The following is a 14,955-nucleotide window of genomic DNA, read 5'->3' as shown; positions in this document are numbered from 1 at the left end:
TGTTCTTGCCACCACAGCTGCAGCTGGCAGTGTCTCTCTTTCTCCTTTCCAAGCCTCACAGACCACGTCTCCCCTTCTCACGCCCTTCTCCCTGCTGTCAGCCAGAAGCCAAAATATCACAGCGCTCGTGTCACCATCGAGAATGTCAAAACACAATTAACATTTGGAAAGCCGGCTCAGGCCAATGCCGCCACGCTTCCCTGGAGTGATGGGGAAGGCCATGATGTGGCAGCTGAGCAGGATGGGTAGGGTAGCACAGGGACAGGCAGGAGATGCCCCAGCGATGCCAGGGAAGCAGCCCGTGCGTGGGGTTCCCCTGAGAGCACTCCAGCAAATCCCGCAAAGTTCGCTGCTGCTGCTGCCAGGGCTCCTCCTGGGCACAGGGGTCATAAGATGATCAAATATTCCAGGAGAGTTCAATACCGTCAGCAAATGGATGCAGTTCCATCCTCCGCAGGATCGATATGGCTTCATCAGGCTCAAAGCAAGAGGAACTGAGCAAGTCGCTGCCTCTCGCATCCTGGAGGCAGGGTTGGAAGAGCACACCCTGAGCCAAGTCCCAGCTCCGTGTTCACGTCCATCCAGGGATTATGGGGTGCCCCAGCATCCCCAGGGCCACCAGCAGCCTTTCCCTGAACCTCCAGGGTTTGCAGACCCCCAGGCAGGAGGCTTTGGCACTCCCCGAGCCCACTCAGCCCACGGTTGTCCCCCAGCCAGCCACACAGCATCCATAGCATCCACCCTCCCACTGCTCTGGTCCTCCTGCAGCAAGGAAGGTCACCATGTCCACTGCTAAAGCCACCAAGCACCAACCAGGAAGACGTTCTGCTTGCAGTTGTTTGTTTTTGTTTTTTTTTTTAATATAGGAAAGCACAAAACCACATCTTATGGACTGGACTTTGCGGTTCGGCTCTGCAAAAGGGCTTTGAATAATTTATGGCCAAGCCAGCACCTCCTCATTCCTCTTCACGGGTCGCTCATGTCAAAGAGACAGAAGCTCAGGAATCACACACGGTCCTTTCTATCTGTGGGTTCTGTTGCCAGTGTGCAGTTGCCTTGGGTATGGATTTCATTCCCACCTGGATAGAAGGGTGGGGAAAAAATCTTTAATTCAAATTGAAATATTAATAGAGCTGTAATTACCTGTAATATCTACACAATTAAAAAGCAAGAGTCCCAGTAAGAACTATTTTTGTGTGTATTTAAAGAAAAAATAAGTTTGCAGGGGAAGAGACTGGGGGAGTTGGAGATGTTTTGCTGGTGTCCCACTTGTCTGGGGGACAACCTTGGCCAGGAGGAGCGGCACCAGAGGGACACGGGACACGGCAGGTCAAGGGCTCCTGGCTGGTGGCAGTGGCACAGGAGGAAGCGAAAGGCTGGTTTGCAAGAAAAGAAAAGAGGAGGAGAATGATTTAAGAAGGAAGAAAGAAGAACACATTGACATTTTTGTCCTGCTCCTTGCGGGGGATTTTGCAGCAAAGGGAAAGTTTTCACTGACGTCAGGCAGAGAACCTTAGCAAGAGGATGGGGAATGGGAAAAGTGCTGGAAGTTTGCAGGGTGTTTCAGGCTGGTATTGAGTGGGGTGACCCAGGCTCAGCCCCCCGCAGCCATTTGCCAGCAGAAATTGCATGAGCCGCTTGCAAGAAGCCATTGAGTTACCCTGTGTTGGGCAATTAGAGCCAGAGATGGGGATTACCAAAAGAATAAACAAAATGGCAAAACAAAACCAAGCAACAAAATAAGTCAGCTTGCCCAAAAAAATACCTAAACAACAGGCCCAAGGTAAAAAAAAAAAAAAAAAAAAAAAAAAGCCTTGGATTTCTTTCCACAAGAAAGAGACTCCTACACACAAACAGCACATGAATATGGGTAATAGATACGGATATTTCAGGGAGCAAAAATGGTACTGACTGCGCTGTTATTGGATCAACATTCACACATCAAGTCCATGTTTCTCTCGAGGAGTGAGGATAATGGGATGCCGAATGTCAGACCATTTTAAATATATATAAAACTCATTATACGCTTCATGACTAACCAGATTTTGATGGAAAGAGTTGCATTTTAAAGAAATGCAGGGGGGGGGGGGGGGGGGGGGGGAAAGCCTATCCAGGCTTACAGGGAGGAATTAGCAATGAAAGAGGGATGATTCGGCTGCAGGCTGTGAGTGATGACAGCTCCTCCTCCTCGTGAGGAAGGCTGCTGCAGCTGTGCCAGCTCCCTGGCAGCCCCCTTGGTTGCCCCTCGCCCACATTGGGGGCTGCCAAGCCCCCGTGCAGCCGGGAATCCTGCCAGGCACCTGCATCCCAGCCAGCGGATGCGGGACCCCCAGCAAAACCCTGACTGAGGCCAAGCAGCCAGACCTGCCTCTTGGAGACCACCAACCGGGGGGGACTTTCCCTGGGCTGGGGGGCTTTTTCCCAGCAGAGCCCATGCCAGCACTGAGGGGATGGAGCAGACGCTGGGGATCCAGCGCGAGCAGCGGGCACTGATGCTCCGTGGCCATATCCAGCCCTGGCCGAGCCGCCTCCAGCTGCCGTGTCAGAGCTGCTTGTTGGGGATTTATTCCTCTCTCCCGGGTGTAGCCAACCTAAAAATTCCCCTTTCTACCTCACTGCCTCCGTGTCTCGGGAGGACAAAGGACTCGTGCCTGGCTTTTGCTGCTCTGGGAGCCCGGAGCCGGGCAGCACCAGCGCTCTTCTCCTCTACAACACTTCCACCTAACGGCAAGAGTGCGGGCAAGGAAACAGCCCTCAGCACCAGGGCCACCCACCCCACAGCACCCACCCCGCACCCCTGGGTGCGGAGCAGAGGCCAGCACGGCTCAGTGCACTGATGGATCGGGAAAGGAGAAGCTGCCGGCTTTACCCTCAGGACCGACCTTGTGAGCAGGTGCTGGAGGCTCCAGCAACGGGGAGTTTTGCTCAATTAAATAAGCAAGGCAGCTCTGTGATAGAAACACGCCAGCCTGGCGCAGCTTGCCTGGGCAGCGTGACATTTCACCACGTGCTTGGCACCCCCAGCATCACTCGAGCTACATTTATTCCCCATGCATCCCATAACTTGTATCCCCATGTGATACCCACCTGGGGTATCACCATAACCTGCACAAATGGAGGTTTTCCACCCCGCTGCTCCAGCCCTCAGCTGACTCCATCCTCCAGGTGATGTCCTGCTGCTGCTCCAGCATGGCCATACCGGGAAGGGAGAGGGGATTTGGGAGCCTGGCACCCCATTTTGCTACTTGCTGGAGAGCACGAGGGCTGCTGCCGGTTGTGCTCCCCAGTTTGACCCACCCAGTGTAACTGGTGAATCCCATCCCAGTGAGAAGCTGTTGCTTATAAATGAGAAGGTAGAGGAGCCACTGCCCGATTCACCAGGGATCCCCCAAACCCAAGCGCTCAGCAGCTGAGCTGGTGGCACAAAAAGCACAGTTATTTTACTCACTGCCAACATGGGACATTTCCAGACAGAAAGTGTCAGAGTTGTCCATGGATACACACAAACACTTTGACAAAACACATGGATTTAATTTTTTCCCCCTCCCCACCGCGGCTGAGCAAGATGCCAGCCCTCACCCAGAGGCAGAGAAAACTGGAAGTGGACCCAGCTCTCCTCCTCTCCCAAGCTGTTCCCACCCTCCTGAGAAAGCCGAGGAACAGGGAGCAGACAGGTTTCTTGTGCCACAAGCAGCTCTCCGCAGCCGGACCCAGCGCCGGCATGAACCATCCTCCACCCTTCTCCAGCTAACGCCAAGCGGCAGCGAACGCCCTGCAGCATCTTCCTGCTCTCCCCTCCCGCTGATATCCAGCCATCCCTCCTCAACGCCAAAACCCTTTGAACAGTCTTTACAAGCAAGATAGCTGTGACAGACTCAATGGTTTCAGAGGAGTTGCTCCATGTCGGAGAGCACGAGCTCACGTGGCGCAGGGCCAGGGATGTGGCTGAGCGTCGAGCAGCTATTTTGGGTGAGTGATTACTAAGGATTTGAGGTCTAAACAATAAGGAAACATGAAAAGCCGGGACATAACGTTACATCGGAAATCTCTCCTTGTGCACCTTCAGCACCTTTTTTGGCTGGTGCTCCAGAGAGCGCAGGACCTACCCCGAACAGGCACAGAGATGGCTCAAACTCCTCGCACCCATGCTCAGATCACCCCACATCCCACAGGATTTGGGGATGCAGCTTTGGCTAAAGCCACCACCCTGCTGCCACAGTGAAGATGCATGGCCCACGGGGGTTGTAAAGCCCTGAAGGGATGCAGGACAGAACTAGAGCCATGCTAGCATCATCAGCACAGCTCTGTGTTTTAGGCTAATATTGCACCAAGAAGAAGCCACTTCTACCTGCATTTTAAGCAGGTCTGGGGACAACAAGGGTAGGGGCTTTTATCCCCATCCCACTTTTAAAGCTTCACCTGGCAGCAAGAGCCTGGCACGGTGCAGAAGTCCCCCACCACACAGCCTCAGAGGGACCAGGGTCCTGGCAATGTAGCAGCGCTGCCCTGCTCCCCTGGACCACCCTTCCCTTCCCCCCCACCCCCTTTTCTCTTTAAAGCCAGAGATGTTCCACTGTCCCCACTGCAACATCCCAGGGACACAGCCCTGTCCACCAACCCCGGCATGGGGGGGAGGGTCACAAAGAAAGGTGGGCAGACAGCTCTAGCTGCGTTTCCATTTGGATACAGGAGGGGTTTTTCCACCCACGGGGATCATGGGTGGCTAGAAATGCTTTCTTTAAAGAGGTAAAAAGGAAGGAGAGAGCACATTTGGTGGTCAAATTAACTGTGACGGCCAGACAGCACATACTCCCTCCGCACCAACAGGACAATTAGAGAAAAATCTTTACCTATTAACTAACACAAAAGTCACTGATGGTGTGGAGAGTTAACCCCCTTGTCCTTCCTGACTAGCTGTGCCAGAGCAGAGCTGCAGCAGCTCCCGGGATGCAGGACATCAGCAGGGCACAGGGTGGACCACGGCTCCCAGCAGGAACAGCCACGAGCCACTGGGGAGGGACCAGGGACCAGCACTGGAAAGCAGTGGGAAAGATGCTGGATGGTCCCAGCGCTGAGCATCGGCATCTCGAGCTCCCAGCCAGGCACGATGATACACAGGACACAGGGAAAGCAAGGAGAGCATGGAGCAGGCCAGAGAGGCTGCCATCACCTTGCTTCTCCCCTCCAAGTGTGTGGGGAACCCACCGTGCCCCTCTCAAAGGCCTCAGACAGCAGCAAAGGCACCCATCCTGCATCCGACCCTGGGCAAAAATGGCCCCATTCACTCTGCATGCACTGCTGGAAAGCAAACTGCCCCAAACCGGGATGGATTTGCACCAAGGGCTCCTCCAGCACCCCTGCTGCAGCGGGTGGCAAGGGGCACACCTCGCCCCCCACCCAGGGAAAGGCACCCTGGGCAAGCAAAACCCCTCGGAGCCAGGGCAGCCTCCACTACAGAGCCGACCCCCTCGAAACAGCACCCGTCTTCTTCTCCCAACTTCTCCATAATTCATGCAACAATCTCCTGAAAGAAATGTCCTCCTCGGGCATAAAATATTCATGGCCTCATACTTTGTGAGGAAACACTGTCTTCCTTGGAGTGCAACCAAGCAGTCAAGGCCGGCACAGATTTGCCTTTGCAAGAGTAATTATGTCCCTCATCGATCAGGTGCTGCAAAGAAAAGGGGCTGCACCAGGCGCACACACACACCCAGCAGTGTCAGTGTCTGTGTCCCCATGCAAGAAAGCGGCTTTTGGAAGAGGCATAAAAGGTTTGGGAGGAGGTGGGATGGATCCTGCACCGTGAAGTGGCATCCCAAGAGATTCCCCATCCTCCTGGCTGCCTCCCTGCACCAGCAGAGCCATCCCAGAAGGGACCATCTTCCCCAGCATCACACCAGTTCCAATCCAGCCCCATCCCAATCATACCCGCCACTCCTTGCACACGCACAGCCCAACATGCCTGTGATTACACACCTACCACTGGCAGCCACCCCAGCCCCCCCCCCCTTTCTGTCCCTCAATTTGGATGCTGATCAATTAATCAAGAGCTCCTTTGTATGTCACTCCCTTTGCAGAGTTCAGCAGAGGGACCTGGCCCCGTTTGGCTGCAATATTCAAACCCTTTATTATTATTATTATTATTATTACTTGCTTTTTCTCTTCCCAGCATGGGCAGCACCACAGGCTCCGGTCACAGGAGCCGGGGAGGACACGGGATGGGGAGGCTGTGCCATGGAGGGAGCAGCCAGCCGTGAAGGAGCTCAATCCTGAGCAGCATTTCGGGGCAGTGAGGGTCCCATGGCCCCAGCCCAGGACCCTGCTTGTGGCATGGAGTGGCATCACCTCCTGCTGCCTTGGGTGCTGAGCCTGGCAGCGGAACAAGCTCCCCCACAGCAGCACTTTTCTCCTTCGTTTGCATCAGCTCAGCACCAGCTGCTGGCGGGGGCTTTGCTGAAGCAACAGCAGATGAAGCCGCAGTCCTTGCGGGGTGCTTGGCAGTGCTGCACTCGGGAATTTAGGGATGGCACCATCAGCTGAAGCTGCTTTTATTGCCAAGAGAACAGCTTCCCATAGAGAAAAGTGTTCTGACCCAGCTATTAAAATTCACTAATTAAAAATTCTCACCCATAACCCGATTGATTCCCAGGCAATAAGCCAGGCCCCTGCTCAGGCCAGGCTCCCATGGGAGGTTCTGGCATCCAGATGTGCTCAGCAGCTGCCAGCCACCAAACCCCTGGGGCAGGTGGGTCTGGGGACCACCGGTGTAGGGGGGGGACATCTCCCCAGCCACTGGCAGGGCACATGGGGACACCCACACTAAAGCAGAGCCCCCAGCCTGGTGACAGAGGGGTCCCTTAACTGCCACCGCTCAGGGACAAGCCCATGCTTGAGCAGGGCTGAGTGGCAGCACGCATTTAATTACTCCCATCTTGTCCAGTGCCATACGTGCTGTAATAAAACACGGCCCAGATTTCACGGTTCTTCACACTATAAGCCAATTAAACAAAAAACAAACAAAAAAAACCCCACACAAACTCCTTTGCTACCAAGCCTGCCTTCTGCAGCCCAACCTCGGCCCAAGCTGGGTGCTCCGGCCATGCCAGGGCATCCAGCTCCGTGCACCCCACGCGAGGGGTCCCGGGGAGGGGGGGTGTCCTCCTGTGCAGCGCCTATAGCAAGGTCAAACAAGCCCCATCCCCTGCGGCAAGCAGGGAGGTGAGGGGGGAGCATCGCTCAGCTCCGAGGAGGCTTGGCGGTGGGGAAGGAGAGGAGGGGGCTGTGGGGTCCCAGGGGAAGAGGGTACCCCAGCAGCAGGAGACGGAGTTTATGGGGAGTGGGGCTGAGCACAATGAAAAACAATCTGGAGAAATCTGTGCAGCAAGGACCAGCAGGAGCCTCGGGCAGGGCCAGGAACGGTGACAAACGGGTCCCATGGGAGCACTGCCAGCCCCCGGGACCCCCAGCCAGGCCCGCCGGCTGCCACGTACCCCAGCCCACGCTCCCCAAACCAGCGCTCCAGTCCTAGAACTGGAGCCTGCATCTCGCATCCCTGGAATTCCAACAAAATCCACCAGTGCCTTCCTGTGGCAGCCGTCCTCACTGCAGCCACGCGGCGGGAGGGATCCAGCCACGCCGCGGGAGGGATCCAGCCACGCCGCGGGAGGGATCCAGCCACGCCGCGGGAGGGATCCAGCCACGCCGCGGGAGGGATCCAGCCACGCTGGACTCCCTCCAGGCTGGGGCGGGGGGAAGGGAGGAAGTTCTCTGGGGCAATTCACTGGCCCAACACCCCCCACACACACAGCTGTGGTGGGGACTGTCCCCTCCTGCCCCACGTGCAAAGGTGCCGCACAGTGTGAGCACGCGGCTCCCACGCAACCAGTTTCCCAGCACCCTTGTGCCGTGGGTGAAACACAAGCCAAGTCCTCAACACCACTCCAGGAGCCTTCCCTGAATCCTCAAGGAAAATCCCCCCTCCCAGCCAATGCGCCCCAAAGATGCTGCGAAGCAAGGACCCTCATTAAATGCATCCTTCTATTTAAGGGTGATGCGTGGGTGCTGGCCTGGGGGTGGGCTGGTTGAAGGGTGTTCTCCCTCTGCAGCGACCCTGGGGCTTCTCATGGGGAATGGGAAGAGTGCTGTCCTCCCCCACTGCCGAGTCACACCGAGCCGCCCCCCAGCCCGCGCCGTCGTGACGCTCCGCTCCGAGGGGAGACACGCGAGCGATTCTTTGGGCTTCAGCACCTACATACAGATTAGCTGTTGCTAAGTGAGCAATTAATCAGGCCCTGGAGCTGGCTGGGAAGGTGGGTGACAGCCTTGCAAACTCCCACCAAGCTGCTCTCGTGATGGATGAAGGGGGACCGGCGCATACCAGAAGCCTCCTGACCCCCCCCCACAGTGAAGCCATGAAGGTGGCAGGTGCTGTGTGGGACCCCCATCATGGGTGTGGGGACACGGTGGGATGCTCAGCCCCATGGTGGCTTCCAACCTTGGGGACACCCCCTGCCAAGTCCCTCACCCTTCCCCTTGCCCCCCCAACCCCCTAGCCCCCCGCCGTGTGTCTGTGCCATTTGAAAGATGACCCCCTGGCATCACCGGGCAGCGCTCCGGCCAGGCACTGCGTAACCAGAGCCAGGAATGACCGGTGACCACCCGACCCGTTATAGCCGGCCATAATCCTCTGGCCAGGCTGGGTGTCACAGCCCCCCCGGGATCGGGGAGCTGCATCGAAGGGTCGGTGACATGCCACGTGCCTGGGTGTCCCTTGCTAGGGACAAACACGTTGTCCCTGCAGTCCCTGGGGGGCAAAGCAAGCAGCTTGCGGCGGGCTCAGCCCTGTGGTCAGGGTGACCAGCATCCCCCCAGCCACCCCCTCCCCAGGGGACCAAGCAACCCCCCCACAGGGACAGGCTGGCCTGCTGGAAGAGGCAGGGATGCGTTTCAGCCATGCCCAGCCCTGCTTTGCCCCGAGCCCACCCCAGCACCATCCTGCTCCCGGGGGAGGGATGCTGAGACTCACCGTGGGGCCGAGCAGACCCTCCTGTGGGCAGGGAAGGGTGCAGACCCCTGCGGGGCAGGGGGCAGGGTGCAGGCAGGGCTAGTCCTTTGAGGGCAGGGACCAGCTCTAGGTGCAGCCCCCAGTTCACACCTCCGGGGGGGCCCAGCTGGGCTCAACCCACCGCCCCCGCAGCCCCCGCCCCAAGCCAGGTGCAGCTCACCCGGCCTGCGGGTGCCTGACAGCCCCCAGCGTGGGCTGGGATGAGCAGCGGGACACCCAGATCCCTTTCCAGCCGCAGTGCAAACAGCCCCTGGCGTGCCTCAGTTTCCCCCCACCGCAGAAGGACGCCCCCCTCCCCCCGCCCCACAGCTCCAAGGTCCCACCGGCTGCAGGGGCGATGCAGCCCTGGGGTGACCTGCACCCCACGGCAGCCTGTGCCCGCCCCACGGGGAAGGAGGGACCTGGGGAAGGGGCTTCCCTCGCCCGCCCCGCTGCCGGGAAGCCTGTCCCCTGTCCCCGTTAGGTGGCAGCAGGGAACCGCCGTGTCGGCACCGGGAGGGCACCGGGCTGGCAACGCACCGGCACCGGGCTGGCACCGGGCTGGCACCGAGATGGCACCGGGCTGGCACCGAGATGGCACCGGGCTGGCATCGCACCGGCATCGAGCTGGCACTGGGCTGGCACCGAGCTGGCACCGGGCTGGCACCGAGATGGCACCGGGCTGGCATCACACCGGCATCGAGCTGGCACTGGGCTCGCACAGAGCTGGCACCGGGTGGGCACCGGGCTGGCACCGGGCGGGCATCGCACCAGCACCGGGCTGGCACCGGGTGGGCACTGGCCCTGGGCTGCTGCTGGGGATGCCCGGACCACCAGCTCGCTGGGCACACTGGTTTTCCTTCTGCCACAAAACCGGTTTCCAACCTGTTTCACCCCAGACTCGCTCTAGCAAGGCGGGAGCCTGTTCTCTGCAGGAAAACCTGCTGGTTACATCTCCGGCTGCCCTGTCCCACCCAGCCCTGCTGCCTCTTGGGTCACCCACTGACCCAGACGGTGCTGCACCCACCGCCCACCATCACCCACCTCCCTCAAAGCCCATTAATTAAACCCCCCAGCCCACAGGGGGGGACACGAGTCACAGCATCCACAGCAGAGAGCGGGGCTGCTCCAGCTCCCCGCTCCCTCCTTTACACCAGCAGGCAGCTTGGCCCCGTCACCTCCGGCATCACCCCCGCCTTCCATTTCCCTGCTTCTGTGGCCACTCCAGGCCCCCCCACACCTCCGGAGCAGGGGACACTGCCAGCGGCTGAGTCACGCATGACCACCACCTGAGTCACCGGGTTGGAGGGAAGTCCCTGGATCCTTGATGCGTTTCCAACCGGAGCTGAGTAAAGGAGAAAGTGTCAAGGAATTTGGCCGGGAAAGGGATTTTCTTGGAGCCCCAACAAGGAGCAGCCTCTCTGGTGTGTCCCCTTTGCCACAGTGACCTTGGGGTCACCAGCAGCAAGCGTGGACCCAGGCAAACCAGTACAGGGTGCCTGCATCCACGCACCCACGCGTGCACGGGGCTGGGGCGGGAGGGGGGGGGGGCTGTGCCAGGAGCACCCCCCGGAGGGGTGGATGTAGAAGTGACAGCGAGCGGTGGTGGCTCTGGACACGACCACCCCCTGAGCTGGGTGTCCTGTCCCAGAGGTACCAGGGATGCGACTGATGGGGGTCCCCTGGGGTGCTGCCCTGGGTGGGAGGAGGAGCTCAGGACATGCCCCTGCGCCAAACTGGATGCCCACTGGGAACAGCTTGGGGTGGTCTTTGCATGGGGGGCAGCGGAGCTGCCTGCTGGCTGGGGAGCAAGGGGGGGCTCCTTCCTCATCACACAGGCCTGCAGAGTCCAGGGAGCCAGCCCTTCCGCTGGGAAGGGCAGGAAAAACATGTCCCCTGTCCCTTGCACATGTCCCCCATCCCTTTGCCCCACATGTCCTCCAACCCCCTGCAAGCCCCTTGGAGTGCATCCACCCACCCCTCGCACCATGGACCCCCATCCCTTGCACCATGTGCCACCCACTCCTTGGACCATAGACCCCCATCCCTTACATCATGTGCCCCCCACCCCTTGCACCATGGACTCCATCCCTTGCACCATGTGCCCCCCACTCCTTGCACCATGGACTCCATCCCTTGCACCATGTGCCTCCCACTCCTTGCACCATGAATCCTCATCCCTTGCACCATGTGCCCCCCACTCCTTGCACCATGGATCCTCATCCCTTGCACCATGTGCCCCCCACTCCTTGCACCATGGATCCTCATCCCTTGCACCATGTGCCCCCCACTCCTTGCACCATGAATCCTCATCCCTTGCACCATGTGCCCCCCACTCCTTGCACCATGGATCCTCATCCCTTGTACCATGTGCCCCCCCATCCTTTGCACCAGGGCCCACCATCCCTTGAACCACGTGTCCCCCACTCCTTGCACCATGGATCCTCATCCCTTGCACCATGGACCCCCATCCCTTGCACCATGGCCCCCCACTACTTGCACCATGGCCCACCATCCCTTGCACCATGTGCCCCCCCCCCCTCGCAGCACCTCCCTCCCACATTGCTCCTGCCCCCGCCCCCGCCAGCTTCTTTACTACCCTGTTTAGTTCAGATGTGCCACTTGCAATAAAATACCTTGATTAAAAAAAAATAAGGCAGCCAGACTCCCCTGCGAGCCAGCCAGCAAGTCCTCAATTAATGACCCTTTGCATTCTCTTCCGCTGCATCCCTCATTAATGATTTACAGCGGTTCCTCCCTGGCCTTGTTACACCACCACCCCCCCTTTGTTAGCCCCCAGCCCCAGGGCAGGCTGGGCTGGGGCTGCAGAGGGGAAAGGGGCTCCAGGGAGCACCCACAGATATTTTCTCACCCACTGGCACATGCCCTGGGTGCCCCTGAGGAGTAAGGGGGGGGGGGCGGGGGGGGCGGTGCTCTTGCTTTGCTGAGGATGAGGAGCCCTGGGGGTGAGGAAGCTGCCAGAGACCCCCCCCATGCTGCATCCTTGCCCGGAGGTTCCCAGGGGCATGGGGACAGCACGTGGCTCCATTCCTGGTGGTCCCAGATTTATGCCACCCCATGCCTAGCGGGAGCCACGCACTGCAGGACCCCGGCGTGGGCGGTGGCCACCCACCACCCACCTGAGCCTCACACGATGCAGGACCCCCACCCATCTGAGCCCCAACATGCTCAGTGCATGAGTGCCACAGTGTGGGGGAGAGCAGGGAAGGGGCTAGAGCTGCCCCCCCCCCCCCAGCAGCCTCCCCCCCAGCAGCCCCAGGCTTTGTGCTCGGGAAGGCAGGCCCGAGGAGGTTTCATGTTACTGGGAAACTGGGATGGCGGGATGTTCCCGGGGCAGCCCCGCAGACAAAAGGCCATTGTGCACCGCAGCCATGGCTGCAGCCCCAGAGCATCCCAGCTCCCCTGCCAGCCCTAGAGCCCCACCGCCCACCCCAGCCCCCAGGAGGTGGCACGGCTGGTGGCCAAGGAGCACAGGGCACCCACTGGCGGGACACTGAGCAGCTCCCCAAAATTAATGGGATGCTCCACCTTGGGGTACCCAAGCCAAAGCAGCACCCCCCCACACACACACACCCATCGCCATCCTGCTGACAGCAGCACCCAAACCTCACTCTTGCCATCCCAGGGGATGGGAGAGGCACATGTGGGGCTGAGGTGGGGCACCACGGCAGGGACATGTCCCCATGGGTGCCGGCAGGTTGGGGCTTGCAGGCAGGAGGTGGCTGCCCGGGCATGGCAGGAGCATCCCTGCCAGAGCCAGAGCCATTTCCCAGCCCCACCGGCTCGTCCGGCTCGCCCTGCACCATGTGGGATGCTGCGGCTCAGCCAGCACTCTCTGGAGCTATATATTAGGAGGTTTATGTATATATTTATGTATACAGGCTTTTATATATATATTACAGACCCAGGGCGGTGAGCCCCTCCAAGCCTGGCTCCTGCTGGCAGGGGATTAAAAGCAAATCTCAATTTTTGTTTAAAAGGGAGGGAGGGGGGTATTAAACCTGATTTCTGGGATTGAGGTGGGATGAAGCCTGAGCCCTGCAGCGTGGAAGGCAGCAGGTCAGCACCCAAGGGTGCTCAGCACCCCTGAAGCCAGGTTTTTTAGGGACTGTGAACAAAAGGAAGAATGAGACGTGGTGTGTGTGAGACAGGGATAGGGACAGGGACAGGTTGGTGGTCGCTCTGCCTGATCAGGGCATTGGGGGCCCACACCTACCCCCAGGCTCTCTCCCCCCCCCAGCCCCGAGTCAGGGATGTTGCACCATGGGGACGGGGGTGGTTTCTCCCCTGGTTCCTCTGGCATGGCCAGAGCTTCCTCACACTGTGGCCAAGTGGACAAACTCTCCTCTAAATCCCCAGCTCCCGGAGTCAGGGGATCCAGCCCCATCACCTCTGCGTTGCAATCACAAAATGCCGTGTCCGGCAGCGCGGCTGGAGGGGCAGGCAGGAGGATGCCCAGCAAGTGCCGGGCAGCACCGGGACCAGCCTTGTAACTCTCCAGCCAGGTGGCCAAAGCCATCCCAGGAGTAACTTGCCAGCAGAGCTTTCAAAACAAGACAGCACCTGACACGTTTGGCTTGGTCTGGGCAGATTTGGCCACTTCAGGCACAAAGGGCACCCACACTCTTCATCAGCCCAGGCCCCTCGATGCTGGAGGGTTGGGACAGGCATAAGGCACAATCTTCTTCCCTTCCTTCCCCTCCAAGTTTGCCCCAAGGCAGGCTCCACAGAGACCCACACACCCCCACAGCAGCCCTTCTCCCCGGTGCTCAGCACCCCCGTTTCCACCCTATTCCCCCCCCCGGGTGCGGATAGGGGGGCATGATGCTCAGTGACCCACACACATTTGCCCCATACCACCCTCTGAATGCAAGCAGGGGAGCTGGCTGCCAGAAATGTCTTTTCCTAGGGGCTAATTATTGATTGCTGCCAGTAATAAATATTTCAGCAGGGATTTGCACGCAAGCTCCAAGGTAACAGCAATGAGAGGAAGGAAGGGGGTTGTGTGCCCCACTCCGCTACTGCCTCTCCCACATGGACCTGGGCAAGGCCTTCTGCTTCTTGGAGGAAGAAGTATTTCTCCCTGTCTGCCAGAAACATTTCAGGACGTGGCAAATCTCAGGAAAGCCCTTCCTGAGGGCTGTGATCTCAGGATGCTCCGCACCAGAGATGTCGTCCCAGGAGGAGGAGTTCAGCCCTGCGGTGCCTTGAGATAGTCAGAAACGTGGAGCATAGCGAACATGATGCTCACCATATTGCATCGGGCAAGAATTAACGAAGGCAGTTAATCATCTTGGACCCATCTGTGGAGCCTTCTTGCTTGTGCAGCCACCACTTATCTTGCAGAGAAAGAGCAGAAATGGGTGGAAATGTGGGAATCTCTGCTCATCCCTGCAGTGACTTGGAGGGACGCTGGTAGTGCCATGAATGTCGATCCTGGCCATGCAGAGTTCAACCAATTCCTGCGCCGGAAGAGATGGACACGACTGAAGCAATAAGCCCAGACCCAGGTCAGACCTTGCCACCATCCTCCTGCCTGACCAAAGTGCACCTGAGCTGCATTTTGCCAGCCAAGACATATCCCCTCCCCGGAGACACCGGGAGCAGCCGAGGGGCTGCAGGGAGAGGGGCACCCCCATACAGAGGAGCTGAACACAAGCTCATCATCAACACAATCATCACAAACATAACCCAAGGCTGCTGGAAATGAGAAAACTCAGCTTCAGAGCGAGCCGGGTCCTGCCTGTGGCTTTGCAAAAATGCAAAACCACTTGCACAGAAGGAGGATCCTCAGCAAATGCTCCCTGCGGTGCAGCCAGGACCAGGGCATGCAGGGGGATGCTCCAGGTGTAGCAGGAACCTCTCCAGCCAGCAGCACCCTGGCGATGCCG

This window comes from Falco rusticolus, chromosome 17 (assembly GCF_015220075.1).
Source record: "Falco rusticolus isolate bFalRus1 chromosome 17, bFalRus1.pri, whole genome shotgun sequence".
Taxonomy (NCBI): Eukaryota; Metazoa; Chordata; class Aves; order Falconiformes; family Falconidae; genus Falco; species Falco rusticolus.
This window is presented reverse-complemented; position numbering follows the sequence as displayed.